At 41.1% G+C, this 20803-nt stretch overlaps 1 pseudogene; it reads left to right on the forward strand.

Annotated features, from left to right (window-relative positions):
- Nucleotides 1-9174: 9174 nt before the first annotated feature.
- Nucleotides 9175-10119, forward strand: LOC132434261 (uroporphyrinogen-III synthase pseudogene; annotated as a pseudogene).
- The last annotated feature ends 10684 nt before the right edge of the window (nucleotides 10120-20803 follow it).

The following is a 20803-nucleotide window of genomic DNA, read 5'->3' on the forward strand; positions in this document are numbered from 1 at the left end:
TATGACAAACCCACAGCAAACATTTATCTCAATGGCGAAAAAATGAAAGCATTTCCTCTAAGATCAGGAACAAGACAAGGATGTCCACTCTCACCATTATTATTCAACATAGTTTTGGAAGGCCTAGCCAGAGCAATCAGGGAAGAAAAAGAAATAAAAGGAATACAGATTGGAAAAGAAGAAGTAAAACTGTCACTGTTTGCCGATGACATGATACTATACATAGAGAAGCCTAAAAATGCCACCAGAAAACTACTAGAGCTAATCAATGAATTTGATAAAGTTGCAGGATACAAAATTAATGCACAGTAATCTCTTGCATTCCTATACACTAACAACGAAAGATCAGAAAGAGAAACTAAGGAAACAATCCCATTAACCATTGCAACAAAAAGAATAAAATACCTAGGAATAAACCTACATAAGGAGGTAAAAGACCTGTACTCAGAAAACTATAAGAAACTGGTGAAAGATATCAAAGATGACAGAAACAGATGGAGAGATACCATGTTCTTGGATTGGAAGAATCACTATTGTGAAAATGACTGTACTACCCAAAGCAATCTACAGATTCAATGCAATCCCTATCAAATTACCAGTGGCATTTTTTACAGAACTAGAACAAAAAATCTGAAAATTTGTACAGAGACACAAAAGACTCCAAATAGCCAAAGCAGTCTTTTTATTTAAAATATCTTTATTGGAGTATAAGTGCTTTACAATGGTGTGTTAGTTTCTGCTTTATAACAAAGTGAATCAGTTATACATATACACATGTTCCCATATCTCTTCCCTCCTGTGTCTCCCTCCCTCCCACCCTCCCTATATCACCCCTCTAGGTGGTCACAAACCACCTAGCTGATCTCCCTGTGCTACGCAGCTGCTTCCCACTAGCTATCTCAAAACAGTCTTGAGGGGAAAATAACGGAGCTGGAGGAATCAGGCTCTCTGACTTCAGACTATACTACAAAGCTACAGTAATCAAGACAATATGGTACTGGCACAAAAACAGAAATATAGATCAGTGGAACAGTATAGAAAGCCCAGAGATAAACCCATGCACCTATGGTCAACTAATCTATGACAAAAGAGGCAAGGATATACAGTGGAGAAAAGACAGGCCTCTTCAATAAGTGGCGCTGGGAAAACTGGACAGCTACATGTAAAAGAATGAAATTAGAACACTCCCTAACACCATACACAAAAATAAACTCAAAATGTATTAGAGACCTAAGTGTAAGACCAGACACTATTAAACTCTTAGAGGAAAACATAGGAAGAACACTCTTTGACATAAACCACAGCAAGATCTTTTTTGATCCACCTCTTAGAATAATGGAAATAAAAACAAAAATAAACAAATGGGACCTAATGAAACTAAAAAGCTTTCGCAAAGCAAAGGAAACTACAAACAAGACAAAAAGAAAACCCTCAGAATGGGAGAAAATATTTGCAAGCGAATCAACGGACAAAGCATTAATCTTCAAAATATATAAACAGCTCATGCACCTCAACATTAAAAAAAAAAAAAACCCAATCAAGAAATGGGCTGAATACCTAAATAGACATTTCTCCAAAGAAGACATACAGATGGCCAAGAAGCACATGAAAAGCTGCTCAACATCACTAATTATTAGAGAAATGCAAATCAAAACTACAGTGAGGTATCAGCTCACACCAGTTAGAATGGGCATCATCAGAAAATCTACAAATAACAAATGCTGGGGCTTCCCTGGTGGCGCAGTGGTTGAGAGTCCACATACCGATGCAGGGGACACGGGTTTGTGCCCCGGGCCGGGAAGATCCCACATGCCATGGAGCGGCTAGGCCCATGAGCCATGGCCACTGAGCTTATGTGTCTGGAGCCTGTGCTCCGCAAGAGAGCACAATGGGAGAGGCCACAACAGTGAGAGGACCACATACCACAAAAACAAACAAACAAACAAAAAAACAAATAACAAATGCTGGAGAGGGTATGGAGAAAAGGGAACCCTCTTGCACTGTTGGTGGGAATGTAGATTGATACAGCCACTATGGAGAACAGTATGAAGGTTCCTTAAAAAACTAAAAATGGAATTACCATATGATCCAGCAATCCCACTACTGGGCATACACTCAGAGAAAACCATAATTCAAAAAGACACATGCACCCCAATGTTCATTGCAGGACTGTTTACAATAGCCAGGTCATGGAAGCAACCTAAATGCCCATCGACAGATGAACGGATAAAGAAGATGTGGTACATATATACAATGGAATATTATTCAGCTAGAAAAAGGAATGGAATTGGGTCATTTGTAGAGACGTGGATGGATCTAGAGACTGTCATACAGAGAGTGAAGTAAGTCAGAAAGAGAAAAACAAATACCATATATTAACACATATATGTGGAACCTAGGAAAATGGTACAGATGAACGGGTTTGCAGGGAAGGAACAGAGACACAGATGTAGAGAACAAACGTATGGACACCAAGTGGGGAAAGTGGTGGGGGGTGGTGGTGGTGGTGGGATGAATTGGGAGATTGGGATTGACATATATACACTAATATGTACAAAATAGATAACTAATAAGAAGCTGCTGTACAAAAAGTAAAAATAATAAAATTCAAAGATCCAAAAAAAAAAAGAAAGAAAAAAGAAAGTGTGGAGTCTTTACCACTGGACCAGCAGGGAAGTCTCTCAGGAGTTTTTCTTAAAATTTGGATAAACCATTTTTCCTGTATCGGTACAGAAAGCCCCCTACATACAAAAGAGTTTCGTTCTGAAAGCACGGGGTTTTTTTTGTTTGTTTGTTTTTTGCGGTACGCGGGCCTCTCACTGTTGTGGCCTCTCCCGTTGTGGAGCACAGGCTCCGGATGCGCAGGCTCAGCGGCCATGGCTCACGGGCCCAGCCGCTCCGCGGCACGTGGGATCTTCCCGGACCAGGGCACGAACGCGTGTCCCCTGCATCGACAGGCGGACTCTCAACCACTGTGCCACCAGGGAAGCCCTGAAAGCATGTTTTTAAGTCCAATTTGTTCGTAAGTCCAACAAAGTTAGCCTAGGTACCCAACTAACACAATCGGCTATAAAACACTGTACTGTAATAGGTGTATAACACTTTTCACACCAATAATACATAAAAAACAAACACAAAAATAAAGAAAAGATTTTTTATCTTACTGTACAGTACCTTGAAAAGTACAGTAGTATAGTACAACAGCTGGCCTACAGGGGCTTTTATCGAGTGAACAGGCAAGAAGAGTTACTGACTGGAGGAGGGATGGGAGGTGGGAGATGGTAGAGCTGAAGGATCGTCAGCAATAGGAGATGGAGGGCAAGCGGCAATTTCACTCACGCCTGACGTTGCTGGCACAGGTACTGGTCCCTTGCTGGGTTTAATTCTATCTACCCTCTTGAGAAAACGATCCAGTTATATCTGGGTAGTGGCTCTTTTTTTTTCTCGTCATAGATGACACGGTAGCACCGGATTGCATTCTGAATGGCTGCTGCAGCCTTCATGTACCGTTCTACGTTCAGGTCCTGTACCTCAAAAACTAACAGTGCCTCCTCAAATAAAGAAAATTCCCTTCCCGTTTCCCGTGTCGTGAATCTCTTTGGTTCTTCAGTTACTTCTGCTTCCTCCTGTCTTTCTTTGTCCTTTCTCTGGGCCTCCAATTCCATCAGATCTTCATTAGTACAGTATGTTCCTTCATCAATAATTTCTCGAAGCATTTCAGGAAATTCCCAGGCAGCTACCCTATCTGCAGTCACTGCCTCTCCACTTACTTTCATATTGTGAAGGTTGGATCTAGCCTTGAACCAATGAAACCAGCCATGGCTCACAGTAAAAGATGCACCCTCTGATTCTTTCCCCTGTTTCTTCTTCAAGTCTTCATAAAGGCTTTTAGCTTTCTCTTGAATCAGCATTAAGCTGAGCAGGAATCGATGCTGATGCTGATCTGCATCCACACACTGAGAAGTTTCTCCATCTCCTCCATCACTTTTCCACTCTTCTTCGATATTATTGTTGACAAGGCACAGCAGATTTCACATGTTCCATGATCTTGTCCTTCTTCTTCAGAATCGTGCTGATGGTTGAACGATTCATGGTTATAATGAGCAAGGTCTACCATCTTTTTGCCTCGTTCCACTCTCAATTATTTTCACTTTTGTTTCCATCGTTATCTCTTGGTGCTTCTTCTCAGTACCAGCTACATCACCACTGCTTTTGGACATTCTGGGCTTGAAATAAAGATACTGTACTACTGTACTCTATGCAGTACCGTATAGTAAAGTACACAAAAGCACAACCACTTGTAGAGGATGCATGCACGTGACAATGTATGCCAGACACGTGAACTTACGTGATTCGACATTCGAACACACGTTCCCATCTTTGAAAGTTTGCAACTTGAAGGTTCGTATGTTTGCTTTTGGCTACAGGTAACAAAAAAGCCTAACAGTGGCTTGACAATTAGGACAGTTTATCTTGTCACTTATCGAGGATTCAAGAGGCATGAAGTTTCAGGGTTGATTCAGTAGCGTATTAAACATAGCAATGCCCAGGACTCTTTCCATCATTCTGTTCTGCCACCCTCAGTAGATGGGTATCATCTTCCCTCTTGGTCACGAGACGGCTACAGCAGTTCAGAACTTATGTCTGTATCTTTACAAAACCACATCTAAAAGCAGGAGGGTAAGGAGAAGGTGGGTGTGGAGTGGGTTCCTTTTAATAAGTTCTTCTAGTGAGGAAGAAAATCCTTCTCAGAAACCCACAGCATATTTCCTCTCTAGACCCAGAACCAGATCATATGCTCCCCTAAATCAACAGCTGGCAAAGAAAATAAGATCACCGTGACCGCCTGATCTCATCCAGTTTTTCTACGAAGAAGCACAACTTGCCTGACCACATTGATGCCAACATTTGAATGAAACTGGGTTTTGTTAACAAGGAAAAGTGGGGATGGCAGTTGAGTATGTAGCCAAGAGTGCTTGTCACATTCTTTTAATTTGTAATTAATTTTTGAAGTGATGTATTTAAGGTGTATAAAACCAAATAGGAAAAAACACACTTTATTGGATGAGATATGGGCTCTTGTAACTCTGTAATAAATTTTCTGACTTCTTTATATACTCCACCACTAATTCACTCTTGATCAATCCTGGAATATTTCAGCTCAAAGAATATACCTCTTCTAGCAATAAGTAAGTAAATAAAAATAAATAAATTTTGATGAAGGAAATTTATTTAAATCAGGCACATATAGGAAGCTTTAGAAGTGTACCAGAATGTTATTTTAATTTATAAAAGTGCAAAAAAAGGTATTTATACACAAATATATGTATATCACATTTCATCCATCTTAAGACACATTTTTCAGGCTTCCCTGGTGGCGCAGTGGTTGAGAGTCCACCTGCTGATGCAGGGGACATGGGTTCGTGTCCCGGTCCGGGAAGATCCCACATGCCGCGGAGCGGCTGGGCCCGTGAGCCATGGCTGCTGAACCTGCGCGTCCGGAGCCTGTGCTCCGCAACGGGAGAGGCCACAGAAGTGAGAGGCCCGCATACCGCAAAAAAAAAAAAAAAAAAAGACACATTTTTCTTTTTTTTACTTTTTAACATCTCCAAAACTGGGTTGCATCTTATAATCTATGGCATCATATAATTGCTGAAAACCAAATAGCTCCTGATAAAATATATCATTGTGCATGTGTTGTAAACTTGGTCATTGAGGAGTTTTTTTGTAATAATGGTAAAAATACATAGCATGAAATTTACCATCTTAAGTGTACAGTAGTGTTAACTCTCTGCACATTATTGCACAACAGACTCTAGACATTTTTCCTCTTGCAAAACCAAAGCTCTATACCCATTGAACAATCGCTCCCCTTTCCACCTCTCCCAACACCTGGCAACCACTCCTCCCAATACTTGGCAACCACCATCCTACTTTCTGGTTCTAAGAGTTTGACTACTTTATTATTATTACTCTTTATTATTTTTTTGGCTGCATTGGGTCTTCGTTGCTGCACTCCAGCTTTCTCTAGTTGCAGTGCACAGGCTTCTCATTGAGGCGCGTGGACTTCAGTAGTTGTGGCTCACGGGCTTAGTTGTTCCGTGGCATGTGGGATCTTCCCAGACCAGGGAACAAACCTGTGTCCCCTGCATTGGCAGGAGGATTCTCAACCACTGCGCCACCAGGGAAGTCCCTTGACTACTTTAAATACCTCATGATCATTGAGTTTGTGCATTGCAGATATCTGCATGGTGGGTTTAAATGCATTTAAAATGTCTCCAAAGAGATTCCACTATAATGTGGAAATAAAACAAAAATCTTAGAATGTATTTAGAAAGATACAGAAACAGAGCAACAGGTATAAATGTGATATTAACATTAGTAATGGGTGCAAATGTGATACTAGCAAATATTTGTCAGAGGACTGACTGCATTTCTGTATTTCCTTGAAAAAAAACCAAGCATTTTATGGGATGTAGCTCCTGGAACTAATAAATTTATCTTTATATTCTGGACCTGCCCACTTCATGGGTTACTGTTTCATAGCACTAGTCTTTGGAAAGCATATACATCAATACCTACTTCTATTTAAACTACCAAAATAGTCACAACATATGGAAAGCTTGAGTATTCAGAATCTTAGAGTTGTATTTCCTGGTCAGTAAAGAGGATTGTAGTAGTATAGAATTGCATTCTGTTATGCAATTTAATCTACCAAAGTAGTCAATAACATATGGAAAGCTTGAGTATTCAGAATCTTAGAGTTGTGTTTCCTGGTCAGGAAAGAGGAATGTAGTAGTATAGAATTGCATTCTGTTATTCCATGCTCTTATTGTCCTGGCAACCAGTGATAGTTCAGCAGCATTTATGTATGAGATGTTTAACAAATCATAACCAAACCACTACAACAAAAACTAAATTAAACAAAACAAAACAAAACAAAACCCATGATGTAGGTAGCAGTTTTAAAACTTCCTAGGGCTTCCCTGGTGGCGCAGTGGTTGGGAGTCCGCCTGCCGATGCAGGGGACGCAGGTTCGTGCCACGGTCCGGGAGGATCCCACATGCCGCGGAGCGGCTGGTCCCGTGAGCCATGGCCGCTGGGTCTGCGCGTCCGGAGCCTGTGTTCCGCAGCGGGAGAGGCCACAACAGTGAGAGGCCCGTGTAACCGCAAAAAAAAAAAAAAAAAAAAAAAAGAAAAAGAAATAAATAAATGACATCAAAATTTAAAAAAAAAGCAAAACTTCCTATATGTGCCAGATTTAAGCAAATTTCCCCAATATTTCATTCATTCATTCTTGGAGGTGGTATATCATTTGAAATGAAACATTTCAGTATTGATCAGTATTTTTTTATCTAATGGGCTAAAAATGAGGGATGTGGACAGCTAAAGTGATTGCTAAAATGCAAATCTGATAACATCACTTCTTGCTTAAAAGTTAAAAATCATTCCCCTGGCATCAGAATAAAGTCCTCTTTTTTTTTTTTTTTTTTTTTTAACGAAGTGTAGTTGATTTACAATGTTGTGTTAATTCCTGCTGTACAGCAAAGTGACTCAGTTATATTTTTTATATTCTTTTTCATTATGGTTTATCCCGGGACAGTGAATATCGTTCCCTGTGCTATACAGTAGGACCTTGTTGTCCATCCATTCTATATGTAATAGTTTGCTTCTACTAACCCCAAACTCCCAGTCCATCCCTCCCCTCCTCCTGCTCCTTGGCAATCACAAGTCTGTTCTCTATGTCTGTGAGACTGTTTATGCTTTATCAATAGGTTCACTTGTGTCATATTTTAGATTCCACACATAAGTGATATCATATGGTATTTGTCTTTCTCCTTCTGACTTACTTCACTTAGTATGATAATCTCTCATTGCATCCATGTTGCTGCAAATGGTATTATTTCGTTTAAAGTCCTAACTCTTTACCATGACATACATGGTTCTTATGATCTGACCCCACTTTTTCTCCAGCTTCATTTCTCTCTTCCCATGCCCTGTAAGTGCAACTTTCTCTCTCTCTCTCCCCTGAACCCTGCCCCTTCTGCCTTTCTTCCTTGTGTGTCCTGCTTCTTACACTAGGGTAACTATTTATCTCCTCCACCAGGCCAACTCCTCACTTTCAGGTCTCTTTTAATTTCAAGTCCTTTAGGAAACTTCTCCTGGTAGGCCAGGTTCAAGTTGGGTGCCTCTCTCCTAATCTCATGAAACTCCAGGCTCCATTATGTCACGTACTGTGTTTTTTAGAAAGTAACTGCTTTCTTTCCAGTTTCCAAATGATTAAAAAAAGATATTGACTGATCACTTCCCTTTAAGAAGCAATAGTTGTCAATTTAAGTACAAGGCCAAACTTGTACCATGACACTTTCAGGTGACACCTCAAATTTATGCAAATCTTCTAAGAGGTGTGTATATATACTTCCTTACAAAGGTCATTAATATATGCAATACCTGGTCAAAATATAGACATAGAAATTAAATTAACATGTTATAAATTATGCATTTTATATATACATAAAACAATTGGAATCTCAACTTGTACCAACTCAAAATATCATAGTATATACTAAGTTTCTGTTAAAATAAATGTATCATCTTCTTCAATTAGGTCTTTGGGAGGTTATCTTCTGTATTGTGAACAACAAAAACAAAATACAAAAAGCATCATTCACCAACCAGTTATACAAGGGTTAAGTCACAACCCACTGCAGTTGCCCACTGACAGTACACCTTGAGATGTATTCAGGATGAAGAAACAGGATAAGGCACTCTGTTCTTTGGCTAAACAGGCCCTTAGATAGTTAGATGTATATCTCAGGAAGAATTTAAATTACCCCAGATTCTTGCATCTTCCCATACATAGAAAAGCCCTAAAATCATTAACTTAAGATATCTGTTTACTGTGACTACTGTAGTAGTAATCTTATCTGTTCGGGGTGTTGGTGCGCATGCGTGAGCTCCAGCTGAGTGTGGCTGGGGCTCTGCGACCCCCGGCGCAAGTGCTGGTGCTTGGGGCCCAGGGAGGGCCGTCGCCATGGCAGCGCCGGCCACGCGGTGAGGGGGCCGCCCTCCCTGCTGGTTGCTCCCGCAGCCTCGCTGCCTGCTGGTAGGAACCTTGAGATTTCGCCCCCGACTGGGTGCCTGCTGAGTGCCTCACCAGCCAGACAAGCACCCTGTAAAGACTGCCAGGCAATAATGAAGGTTCTTTTACTGGAAGACCCTAAGGAGGATGACTGTGGCCAGGATCCCTACATCAGGGAATTAGGATTATATGGACTTGAAGCCACTTTGATCCCTGTTTTATCATTTGAGTTTTTGTCTCTTCCCGGTTTTTCGGAGAAGCTGTCTCACCCTGAAGGTTACGGGGGCCCCATTTTTACCAGCCCCAGAGCAGTGGAAGCAGTGTAACTGTGTTTGAAGAAAGACAATAAAACCGAAGTCTGGAGAAAGTCTCTGAAAGAAAAATGGAATGCTAAGTCAGTGTATGTGGTGGGAAATGCTACTGCTTCTCTAGTGAATAAAATTGGCCTGCATACAGAAGGAGAAAACTGTGGAAATGCAGAAAAGCTTGCAGAGTGCATTTGTTCTAGGGAGTCGTCAGCACTGCCTCTTCTGTTTCTCTGTGGAACCCTCAAAAGAGAAATCCTGCCGAAAATGCTCAAGGACAAAGGGATTCCCGGGGAGAGCTTAACCGTCTACCAGATGATCCCACACCCAGGAATCCAGGGGAACATCAACAGCTACTATTCCCAGCAGGGCATTCCAGCCAGCATCACGTTTTTCAGACCCTCTGGCGTGACACACAGTCTCAAGCATATTCAAGAGTTATCTGGTGACAACATTGACCAGATTAAGGTGCGGCTCACAGCACCCCTGGGGGGTCAGGACTGTCTCAGTTGTATAGACACTTACGGCCCCTCCCTCCACCCCGGTTGGCACGCTCACTCCGGTCGGTGCCCAGGGACGGAGCACGGGCATCAGCACTGGGCTGTCCAGGGCACTGCTCTGGGACACTGTCTGCAGCCTGGGTCCAGTCCTGCAGGAAGGCTCCATTGGCCCAGCCAGACCCGTGGTGGTGAGTCCGAGAGCGGAGCTCTCCAGACGCCCTCTCTCCTGTGACCAGACGATTTCAGAGGGAATAAAAGGCTCACGGGGAAAAGTTATCTTGTGACCAAACTGCTTCTCCTGAAATTATGTCTGCTGTTTGCTGGTTCCCAATCTCAGGGAGTTTCTTTCTTTCTTTTTTTGCTTTTTTTTAAAAAACATCTTTATTGGAGTATAATTGCTTTACATTGTTGTGTTGGTTTCTGCTGTATAATAGAGTGAATCAGCTATACATAAAAAAAAATATATCTGTTCACTGTAACTACTGTAGTAGTAATCTTTTGCCAGGATGTATGCATGACTACACGTATTTCCTATGCAAAAAATTCTGGCTGACTCCTCTCTACCTCTTCAGACCAGTTTCTTCAGCGCTGCTGAGAGGCTGCTCCTGGCTATAGTCCTCAGCAAGACCCTGAATAAAACTTAAAACTCTTAACACTCATGTTGTGTGTTCTACTTTAAGTCAAAAGTTTGTCAGCCCCTAATACTACTACATAAAGTCAGTGTAATTCATGCCTTTTAGTGGCCTTTACTACTTTAATGATATATAAATTCCTACCCAGTGACAGCATCAAAATAATTAATAAATTTATAATTCATTTACTGAGGAAATAACACTATTTTAAAGCATGAGAAATTTTTTCTTTCTCTAGTGAGATTAAAATGAGTGAATCTGCTGCAAAGTGTTGATTTCTCTTTTATATATATATACAATTTATTTATTTATTTTTGGCCGCATTGGGTCTGTGATGTTGCACGCGGGCTTTCTCTAGTTGTGGTGAGTGAGGGCTACTGTTCATTGCGGTGCATGGGCTTCTCAATGCAGTGGTTTCTCTTGTTGCGGTGCACGAGCTCTAGGCACTCGGGCTTCAGTAGTTGTGGCACGCGGGCTCAGTAGTTGTGGCTCGCAGGCTCTAGCGCGCAGGCTCAGTAGTTGTGGCGCATGGGCTTAGTTGCTCCACAGCATGTGGGATCTTCCCGGACCAGGGTTTGAACCCGTGTCCCCTGCATTGGCAGGCGGATTCTTAACCACTGCACCACCAGGGAAGCCCCTTGATTTCTCTTAAACTCTAGTTTTGGAAGTGATGTTCTGTCAGCAGTTGAAGCAGTTTATTGATTCATAATTTTTCACCTGAGTGTTCTTTTTTGGTTTTATCTTATTTATTAGGGACTAGATCAATCTGAGACTGGTTATGTTGTTAAAATTAAATTGAATGTTTGTTTAAAACATTTTTATTAGAATAAAAAGACATATCAATGTATATAATTTTTTCTACACTGGAAAATATAAAAACAAAATTTAAGGAATATGAATTAGTTCATAGCCTTGCTATGCATTTTGCTAGTCTGATCTTGTATGTTAATTCATAGGAAAGGGGTGATTCTGGACTGTCAGCTCCTCTCCATACAGTGGCTCCACATGGTCTAGGGCTCAGGTCCTTCCACTGGCCCCTCTGCATTCTAACTGGTAGTTGGAGAAGAGGAGCAGAGTTTTATGGCCAGGCCTGGAGGTGACACATTATTACTTCTGCCCACAAAATTTTGAAGAATCCAGTTACATGGCTTCACCTAACTGCAAGGGAAGGTTTAAATGTCTCCTTGTGTGCCCAAGGAAAATGATACCTGATTTAGTCAGCATTCAGTATTGTTTCAGTCACAGAGACATGGAGTATAAGCACCTGTGTATTGCATGCATCTCTGTATTTCAGGACCCAGCACAGTTCTCATTCAATATGTGTTAAGTGAGTTACTACCAAACTTTCTATTAGCTATATAAGCAAATAAAATATTATATAAGGACTATATGTATAAGATGATACACAAAAAACTTGTTCTGCTCTAACCTATGGTAAATTGAGATCAAATAAAGTTCTGTTGATCCATTCATTTAGTGTTGCAAAAACATAGTCATCAAACGCAAAGTCCCTGAGAAATGGTTTCTATCAGAAAATATTAAGCATCATAACATTGAGAGAGGAAATGTCAGATGATGTCTGAAAATACAGACATCCACTGATGTGAACTAACATTATATTAGGTAATGTGAACAACTTGAGCCATGAAAGAAATAGAAATACATATACTGTAAACAAGTCAAAATATCCAAATGAGGAAGCATTAAACTGCTGCTGCAAATACTTGGGGTAAGATACCTTTTTGCCCCATACAAGTATGTTTACTGCAGTTCTCTACAGAAAGATTAAGTATCTACTGAGGTAGTAGGAGAGGGGGCAGTAGGGGAGTACCTTTAAGATTCATTGAGTAACCAGTTCTCTAAAAGAGAAGATTGCCATCATCTTCTTACTTAAAAATAGATAGCTCTCAGGGGAGAGGGGGAAGATGGCGGAAGAGTAAGACGCGGAGATCACCTTCCTCCCCACAGATACATCAAAAAAACATCTACACGTGGAACAACTCCTACAGAACACCTACTGAACGCTGGCGGAAGACCTCAGACCTCCCAAAAGGCAAGAAACACCCCACGTACCTGGGTAGGGCAAAAGAAAAAAGAATAAACAGAGACAAAAGAATAGGGACTGGACCTGCACCAGTGGGAGGGAGCTGTGAAGGAGGAAAGGTTTCCACACACTAGGAAGCCCCTTTGCTGGCGGAGACTGCGGGTGGCAGAGGGGGGGAGCTTCGAAGCCGCAGAGGAGAGCACAGCAACAGGGGTGCAGAGGGCAAAGCGGAGAGATTCCCGCACAGGGTGTCAGGGCCAACCGGCACTCACCAGTCCGAGAGGCTTGTCTGCTCACCCACCGGGGCGGGCGGGGCTGCGAGCTGAGGCTCGGGCTTCGGTCAGAGCGCAGGGAGAGGACTGGGGTTGGTGGCGTGAACACAGCCTGAAGGGGTTAGTGCGCCACGGCTAGCTGGGAGGGAGTCCGGAGAAAAGTCTGGAGCTGCTGAAGAGGCACGAGACTTTTTCTTCCCTCTTTGTTTCCTGGTGCGCAAGGAGAGGGTATTAAGAGCGCTGCTTAAAGGAGCTCCAGAGACGGGCATGAGCCGCAGCTAACAGCGCGGACCCCAGAGACAGGCATGAGATGCTAAGGCTGCTGCTGCCACCACCAAGAAGCCTGTGTGCGAGCACAGGGCACTCTCCACACCTCCTTTCCGGGGAGCCTGTGCAGCCCGCCACTGCCAGAGTCCCGGGATCCAGGGACAACTTCCCCAGGAGAACGCACGGTGCGCCTCAGGCTGGTGCAACGTGATGCTGGACTCTGCCTCTGCAGGCTCGCCCCGCACTCTGTACCCCTCCCTCCCCGCAGGCCTGAGTGCGCCAGAGCCCCCGAATCAGCAGCTCCTTTAACCCCGTCCTGCCTGAGTGACGAACAGACGCCCTCCGGTGACCTACATGCAGAGGCGGGGCCAAATCCAAAGCTGAACCCCGGGAGCTGTGCGAGCAAAGAAGAGAAAGGGAAATCTCTCCCAGCAGCCTCAGGAGCAGCGGATTAAATCTCCACAATCAACTTGATGTACCCTGCATCTGTGGAATACCTGAAGAGACAACGAATCATCCCAAATTGAGGAGGTGGACTTTGAGAGCAAGATTATTTTTTCCCCTTTTCCTCTTTTTGTGAGTGTGTATATGTATGCATCTGTGTGAGATTTTGTCTGTATAGCTTTGCTTTCACCATTTGTCCTAGGGTTCTATCCGTCCATTTTTTGTTTGTTTGTTTTAGTTAAAAAAATTTTTTTTCTTAATAATTATTATTTTACTTTAATAAATTTATTTTTTTTACCTTACTTTATTTTCTTTTATCCTCTTTCTTTCTTTCTTTCTACTTTTCCTCCCTTTTATTCTGAGCCGTGTGGATGAAAGGCTCTTGGTGCTGCAGCCAGGAGTCAGTGCTGTGCCTCTGAGGTGGGAGAGCCAACTTCAGGACACTGGTCTACAAGAGACCTCCCAGCTCCGTGTAAAATCAAAGGGCGAAAATCTCTCAGAGATCTCCATCACAACACCAACAGCCAGCTTCACTCAATGACCAGCAAGCTACAGTGCTGGACACCCTATGCCAAACAACTAGCAAGGCAGGAACACAACCCCACCCATTAGCAGAGAGGCTGCCTAAAATCATAAGTCCACAGACACTCCAAAACACACCACCAGATGTGGACCTGCCCACCAGAAAGACAAGATCCAGCCTCATCCACCAGAACACAGGCACTAGTCCCCTCCACCAGGAAGCCTACACAACCCACTGAACCAAACTTACCCACTGGCGAAAGACACCAAAAACAATGGGAACTACGAACCTGCAGCCTGCAAAAAGGAGACCCCAAACACAGTAAGATAACCAAAATGAGAAGACAGAAAAACACACAGCAGATGAAGGAGCAAGATAAAAACCCACCAGACCTAACAAATGAAGAGGAAATAGGCAGTCTACCTGAAAAAGAATTCAGAATAATGATAGTAAAGATGATCTAAAATCTTGGAAATAGAATAGAGAAAATGCAAGAAACATTTAACAAGGAACTAGAAGAACTAAAGATGAAACAAGCAATGATGAACAACACAATAAATGAAATTAAAAATACTCTAGATGGGATCAATAGCAGAATAACTGAAACAGAAGAACGGATAAGTGACCTGGAAGATAAAATAGTGGAAATAACTACTGCAGAGCAGAATTAAGAAGAAAGAATGAAAAGAACTGAGGACAGTCTCAGAGACCTCTGGGACAACATTAAACACACCATTAAAAACACACAACATTAAAACACACCATTAAACACAAAACATTAAAAACATTCGAATTATAGGGGTTCCAGAAGAAGAAGAGAAAAAGAAAGGGACTGAGAAAATATCTGAAGAGATTATAGTTTCTGCCTGCTGATGTAGGGGACACGGGTTCGTGCCCTGGTCCGGGAAGACACCACATGCTGCAGAGCAGCTGGGCCCATGAGCCATGGCCGCTGAGCCTGTGCGTCTGGAGCCTGTGCTCTGCAACGGGAGAGGCCACAGCAGTGAGAGGCCCGTGTACCGCAAAAAAAAAAAAAAAAAAAAAGAAAAAAGAGAGATTATAGTTGAAAACTTCCCTAATATGGGAAAGGAAATAGTTAATCAAGTCCAGGAAGCACAGAGAGTCCCATACAGGATAAATCCAAGGAAAAACACACCAAGACACATATTAATCAAACTGTCAAAAATTAAATACAAAGAAAACAAATTAAAGGCAGCAAGGGAAAAACAACAAATAACACACAAGGGAATCCCCATAAGGTTAACAGCTGATCTTTCAACACAAACTCTGCAAGCCAGAAGGGACTGGCAGGACATATTTAAAGTTATGAAGGAGAAAAACCTACAACCAAGATTACTCAACCCAGCAAGGATCTCATTCACATTTCATGGAGAAATTAAAACCTTTACAGACAAGCAAAAGCTGAGAGAGTTCAGCACCACCAAACCAGCTTTACAACAAATGCTAAAGGACCTTCTCTAGGCAAGAAACACAAGAGAAGGAAAAGACCTACAATAACAAACCCAAAACACAATTAAGAAAATGGGAATAGGAACATACATATCGATAATTACCTTAAATGTAAATGGATTAAATGCTCCCACCAAAAGACACAGACTGGCTGAATGGATACAAGAACAAGAACCATATATATGCTGTCTACAAGAGACCCACTTCAGACCTAGAGACACATACAGACTGAAAGTGGGGGGATGGAAAAAGATATTTCATGCAAATGGAAATCAAAAGAAACCTGGAGTAGTAATTCTCATATCAGACAAAGTAGACTTTAAAATAAAGACTATTAGAAGGACAAAGAAGGACACTACATAATGGTCAAAGGATTGACCCAAGAAGAAGATATAACAATTGTAAATATTTATGCACCCAACATAGGAGCACCTCAATACATAAGGCAAATACTAACAGGGGAAATCGACAGTAACACATTCATAGCAGGGGACTTTAACACCCCACTTTCACCCATGGACAGATCATCCAATATGAAAATAAATAAGGAAACACAAGCTTTAAATGATACATTAAACAAGATGGACTTAATTGATATTTATAGGACATTCCATCCAAAAACAAGAGAATACACATTTTTCTCAAGTGCTCATGGAACATTCTCCAGGATAGATCATATGTTGGGTCACAAATCAAGCCTTGGTAAATTTAAGAAAATTGAAATTGTATCAAGTATCTTTTTGGACCACAACACTATGAGACTAGATATCAATTACAGAAAAAGATCTGTAAAAAATACAAACACATGGAGGCTAAACAATACATTACTTAATAATGAAGTGATCACTGAAGAAATCAAAGAGGAAATCAAAAAATACCTAGAAACAAATGACAATGGAGACACAATGACGCAAAACCTATGGGATGCAGCAAAAGCAGTTCTAAGAGGTAAGTTTATAGCAATACAATCCTATCTTAAGAAACAGGAAACATCTCGAATAAATAACCTAAGCTTGCACCTAAAGCAATTAGAGAAAGAAGAACAAAAAAACCCCAAAGTTAGCAGAAGGAAAGAAATCATAAAGATCAGATCAGAAATAAATGAAAAAGAAATGAAGGAAACGATAGCAAAGATCAACAAAACTAAAAGCTGGTTCTTTGAGAAGATAAACAAAATTGATAAACCATTAGCCAGACTCATCAAGAAAAAAAGGGAGAAGACTCAAATCAATAGAATTAGAAATGAAAAAGGAGAAGTAACAACTGACACTGCAGAAATACAAAAGATCATGATAGATTACTACAAGCAACTCTATGCCAATAAAATGGACAACCTGGAAGAAATGGACAAATTCTTAGAAATGCACAACCTGCCAAGCCTGAATCAGGAAGAAACAGAAAATATGAACAGACCAATCACAAGCACTGAAGTTGAAACTGTGATTAAAAATCTTCCAACAAACAAAACCCCAGGACCAGATGGCTTTAGAGGCGAATTCTATCAAATATTTAGAGAAGAGCTAACACCTATCCTTCTTAAACTCTTCCAAAATATAGCAGAGGGAGGAACACTCCCAAACTCATTCTACGAGGCCACCATCTCCCTGATACCAAAACCAGACAAAGATGTCACAAAGAGAGAAAACTACAGGCCAATATCACTGATGAACATAGATGCAAAAATCCTCAACAAAATACTGGCAAACAGAATCCAATAGCACATTAAGAGGATCATACACAATGATCAAGTGGGTTTTATTCCAGGAATGAAAGGATTCTTCAATATACGCAAATAAATCAATGTGATACACCGTATTAACAAATTGAAGGAGAAAAACCATATGGTCATCTCAATAGATGCAGAGAAAGCTTTTGACAAAATTCAACACCATTTATGATAAAAAACCTCCAGAAAGTAGGCATACAGGGAAATTTCCTCAACAGAATAAAGGCCATATATGACAGACCCACAGCCAACATTGTCCTCAATGGTGAAAAACTGAAAGCATTTCCACTAAGATCAGGAACAAGACAAGGGTGCCCACTCTCACCACTCCTATTCAACAGAGTTTTGGAAGTTTTAGCCACAGCAATCAGAGAAGAAAAAGAAATAAAAGGAATCCAAATCGGAAAAGAAGAAGTAAAGCTGTCACTGTTTGCAGATGACATGATACTATATATAGAGAATCCTAAAGATGCTACCAGAAAACTACTAGAGCTAATCAATGAATTCGGTAAAGTAGCAGGATACAAAATTAATGCACAGAAATCTCTGGCATTCCTATATACTAATGATGAAAAATCTGAAAATGAAATCAAGAAAACACTCCCATTAACCACTGCAACAAAAAGAACAAAATATCTAGGAATAAACCTACTTAAGGAGACAAAAGACCTGTATGCAGAAAATTATAAGACACTGATGAAAGAAATTAAAGATGATACAAATAGATGGAGAGATATACCATGTTTTTGTATTGGAAGAATTAACATTGTGAAAATGACTCTACTACCCAAAGCAATCTACAGATTGAATGCAATCCCTAACAAACTACCACTGGCATTTTTCACAGAACTAGAACAAAAAATTTCACAATTTGTATGGAAACACAAAAGACCCCGAATAGCCAAAGCAATCTTGAGAACGAAAAACGGAGCTGGAGGAATCAGGCTCCCTGACTTCTGACTATACTACAAAGCTACAGTAATGAAGACAGTATGGTACTGGCACAAAAACAGAAATATAGATTAATGGAACAGGATAGAAAGCCCAGAGATAAACCCACACACATACGGTCACCTTATCTTTGATAAAGGAGGCAAAAATGTACAGTGGAGAAAGGACAGCCTCTTCAATAAGTGGTGCTGGGGGGCTTCCCTGGTGGCGCAGCGGTTGAGAGTCCGCCTGCCGATGCAGGGGACACGGGTTCGTGCCCTGGTCCAAGAAGATCCCACATGCTGCGGAGCGGCTGGGGCTGTGAGCCATGGCCGCTGAGCCTGCGTGTCCGGAGCCTGTGCTCTGCAACGGGAGAGGCCACAACAGTGAGAGGTCTGTGTACCGCCAAAAAAAAAAAAAAGAAAAAAAAGTGGTGCTGGGAAAACTGGACAGGTACATGTAAAAGTATGAGATTAGGTCACTCCCTAACACTATACACAAAAAGAAGATCAAAATGGATTAAAGACCTAAATGTAAGGCCAGAAACTATCAAACTCTTAGAGGAACACATAGGGAGAACACTCTGTGACATAAATCACAGCAAGAGCCTTTTTGACCCACCTCCTAGAGAAATGGAAATAAAAACAAAAATAAACAAATGGGACCTAATGAAACTGCAAAGCTTTTGCACAGCAAAGGAAACCATAAGGAAGACCAAAAGACAACCCTCAGAATGGGAGAAAATATTTGCAAATGAAGCAACTGACAAAGGATTAATCTTCAAAATTTACAAGCAGCTCATGCAGCTCAATAACAAAAAAACAAACAACCCAATCCAAAAATGGGTAGAAGACCTAAATAGACATTTCTCCAAAGAAGATATACAGACTGCCAACAAACACATGAAAGAATGCTCAACATCATTAATTATTAGAGAAATGCAAATAAAACTACAATGAGATATCATCTCACACCAGTCAGAAAGGCCATCATCAAAAATCTACAAACAATAAATGCTGGAGAGGATGTGGAGAAAAGGGAACACTCTTGCACTGCTGGTGGGAATGTGAATTGGTACAGCCACTATGGAGAACAGTATGGAGGTTCCTTAAAAACTACAAATAGAACTACCATATGACCCAGCAATATCACTACTGGGCATATACCCTGAGAAAACCATAATTCAAAAAGAATCATGTACCAAAATGTTCATTGCAGCTCTATTTACAATAGCCAGGAGATGGAAACAACCTAAGTTTCCATAATCGGATGAATGAATAAAGAAGATGTGGCACATATATACAAATGGAATATTACTCAGCCATAAAAAGTAACGAAATTGAGCTATTTGTAATGAAATGGATGGACCTAGAGTCTGTCATACAGAGTGAAGTAAGTCAGAAAGAGAAAGACAAATACCGTATGCTAATACATATATATGGAATTTAGAAAAAAAACAAAATGTCATGAAGAACCTAGGGGTAAGACAGGAATAAAGACACAGACCTACTAGAGAATGGACTTGAGGATATGGGGAGGGGGAAGGGTACGTTGTGATAAAGAGAGAGTGGCATGGGCGTATATACACTACCAAACGTAAAATAGATAGCCGCATAGCACAGGGAGATCAGCTCGTTGCTTTGTGACCACCTGGAGGGGTGGGATAGGGAGGGTGGGAGGGAGGGAGACGCAAACGGGAAGAGATATGGGAACATATGTATATGTATAACTGATTCACTTTGTTATAAAGCAGAAACTAACACACCATTGTAAAGCAATTCTACTCCAATAAAGATGTAAAAAATTAGTTAATTAATTAAAAAAATAGATAGGTCTGAGCTAGGTTGCTAGTATGGTGTTTTTGATTGCAACACCACCTTTTTATTGAACCAAATAAATTACGTCAAAAACCTGCACTTAAATTATAGTTATCTTAGCATATGGAGGTAAAACCCCTTTCATTATTAATTTATATTTGAAACCACTTGTTTAAATTATTTCTGATACTATATAGCATAGTAGATAACACCACAATTACAGAGAAACAATAATTAGGTACAATATAGTGATACAGGGATAAGAAATTCAAAGGGAGCAAAAGTTCCTTTTAACAAGGTCTGAATGGATGCATTAGAAATTATGGGGGTAGTTCCTTCTCCTAAGGCGTACATTTATTGGAGTAACAGCCAAGGAGACTGAGACAGTTAAACTGCCTTCTGAAAGGTTTCTTGAGGACTGGGTTATGGGATACACTTCAGGGAGCTGGATAAGAAGTTACCTGGATGAAAGTCCATCTGAAAAAATGTGGGGTGGCTTCTAAGGTGGGAGCGATGGCCGGGGAATTCTTTCTGCTTCAGCTGGTATACTCGGAACGCTGCTCTTTCCCCTCCTACCTCTGTGGTTTTGGAACACAGCCTCTTATTAGAGTAATGAGTTTTAAAAAGCAGGTGAGCAAACCAGTTTAAAATTTTTTCAACTTAGTATTTAGCTGAAGTTAAAAAAAATGACTTGACAAATTAAAGGACTCTAAAGTGCATTACTAATGAAGTCCCTAAAGTGTGTGATGCTCTTCAGGAAACCTGTGGACGGTCAGCTGCACCTTCTCTTT

This window comes from Delphinus delphis, chromosome 11 (assembly GCF_949987515.2).
Source record: "Delphinus delphis chromosome 11, mDelDel1.2, whole genome shotgun sequence".
NCBI classification, from domain to species: domain Eukaryota; kingdom Metazoa; phylum Chordata; class Mammalia; order Artiodactyla; family Delphinidae; genus Delphinus; species Delphinus delphis.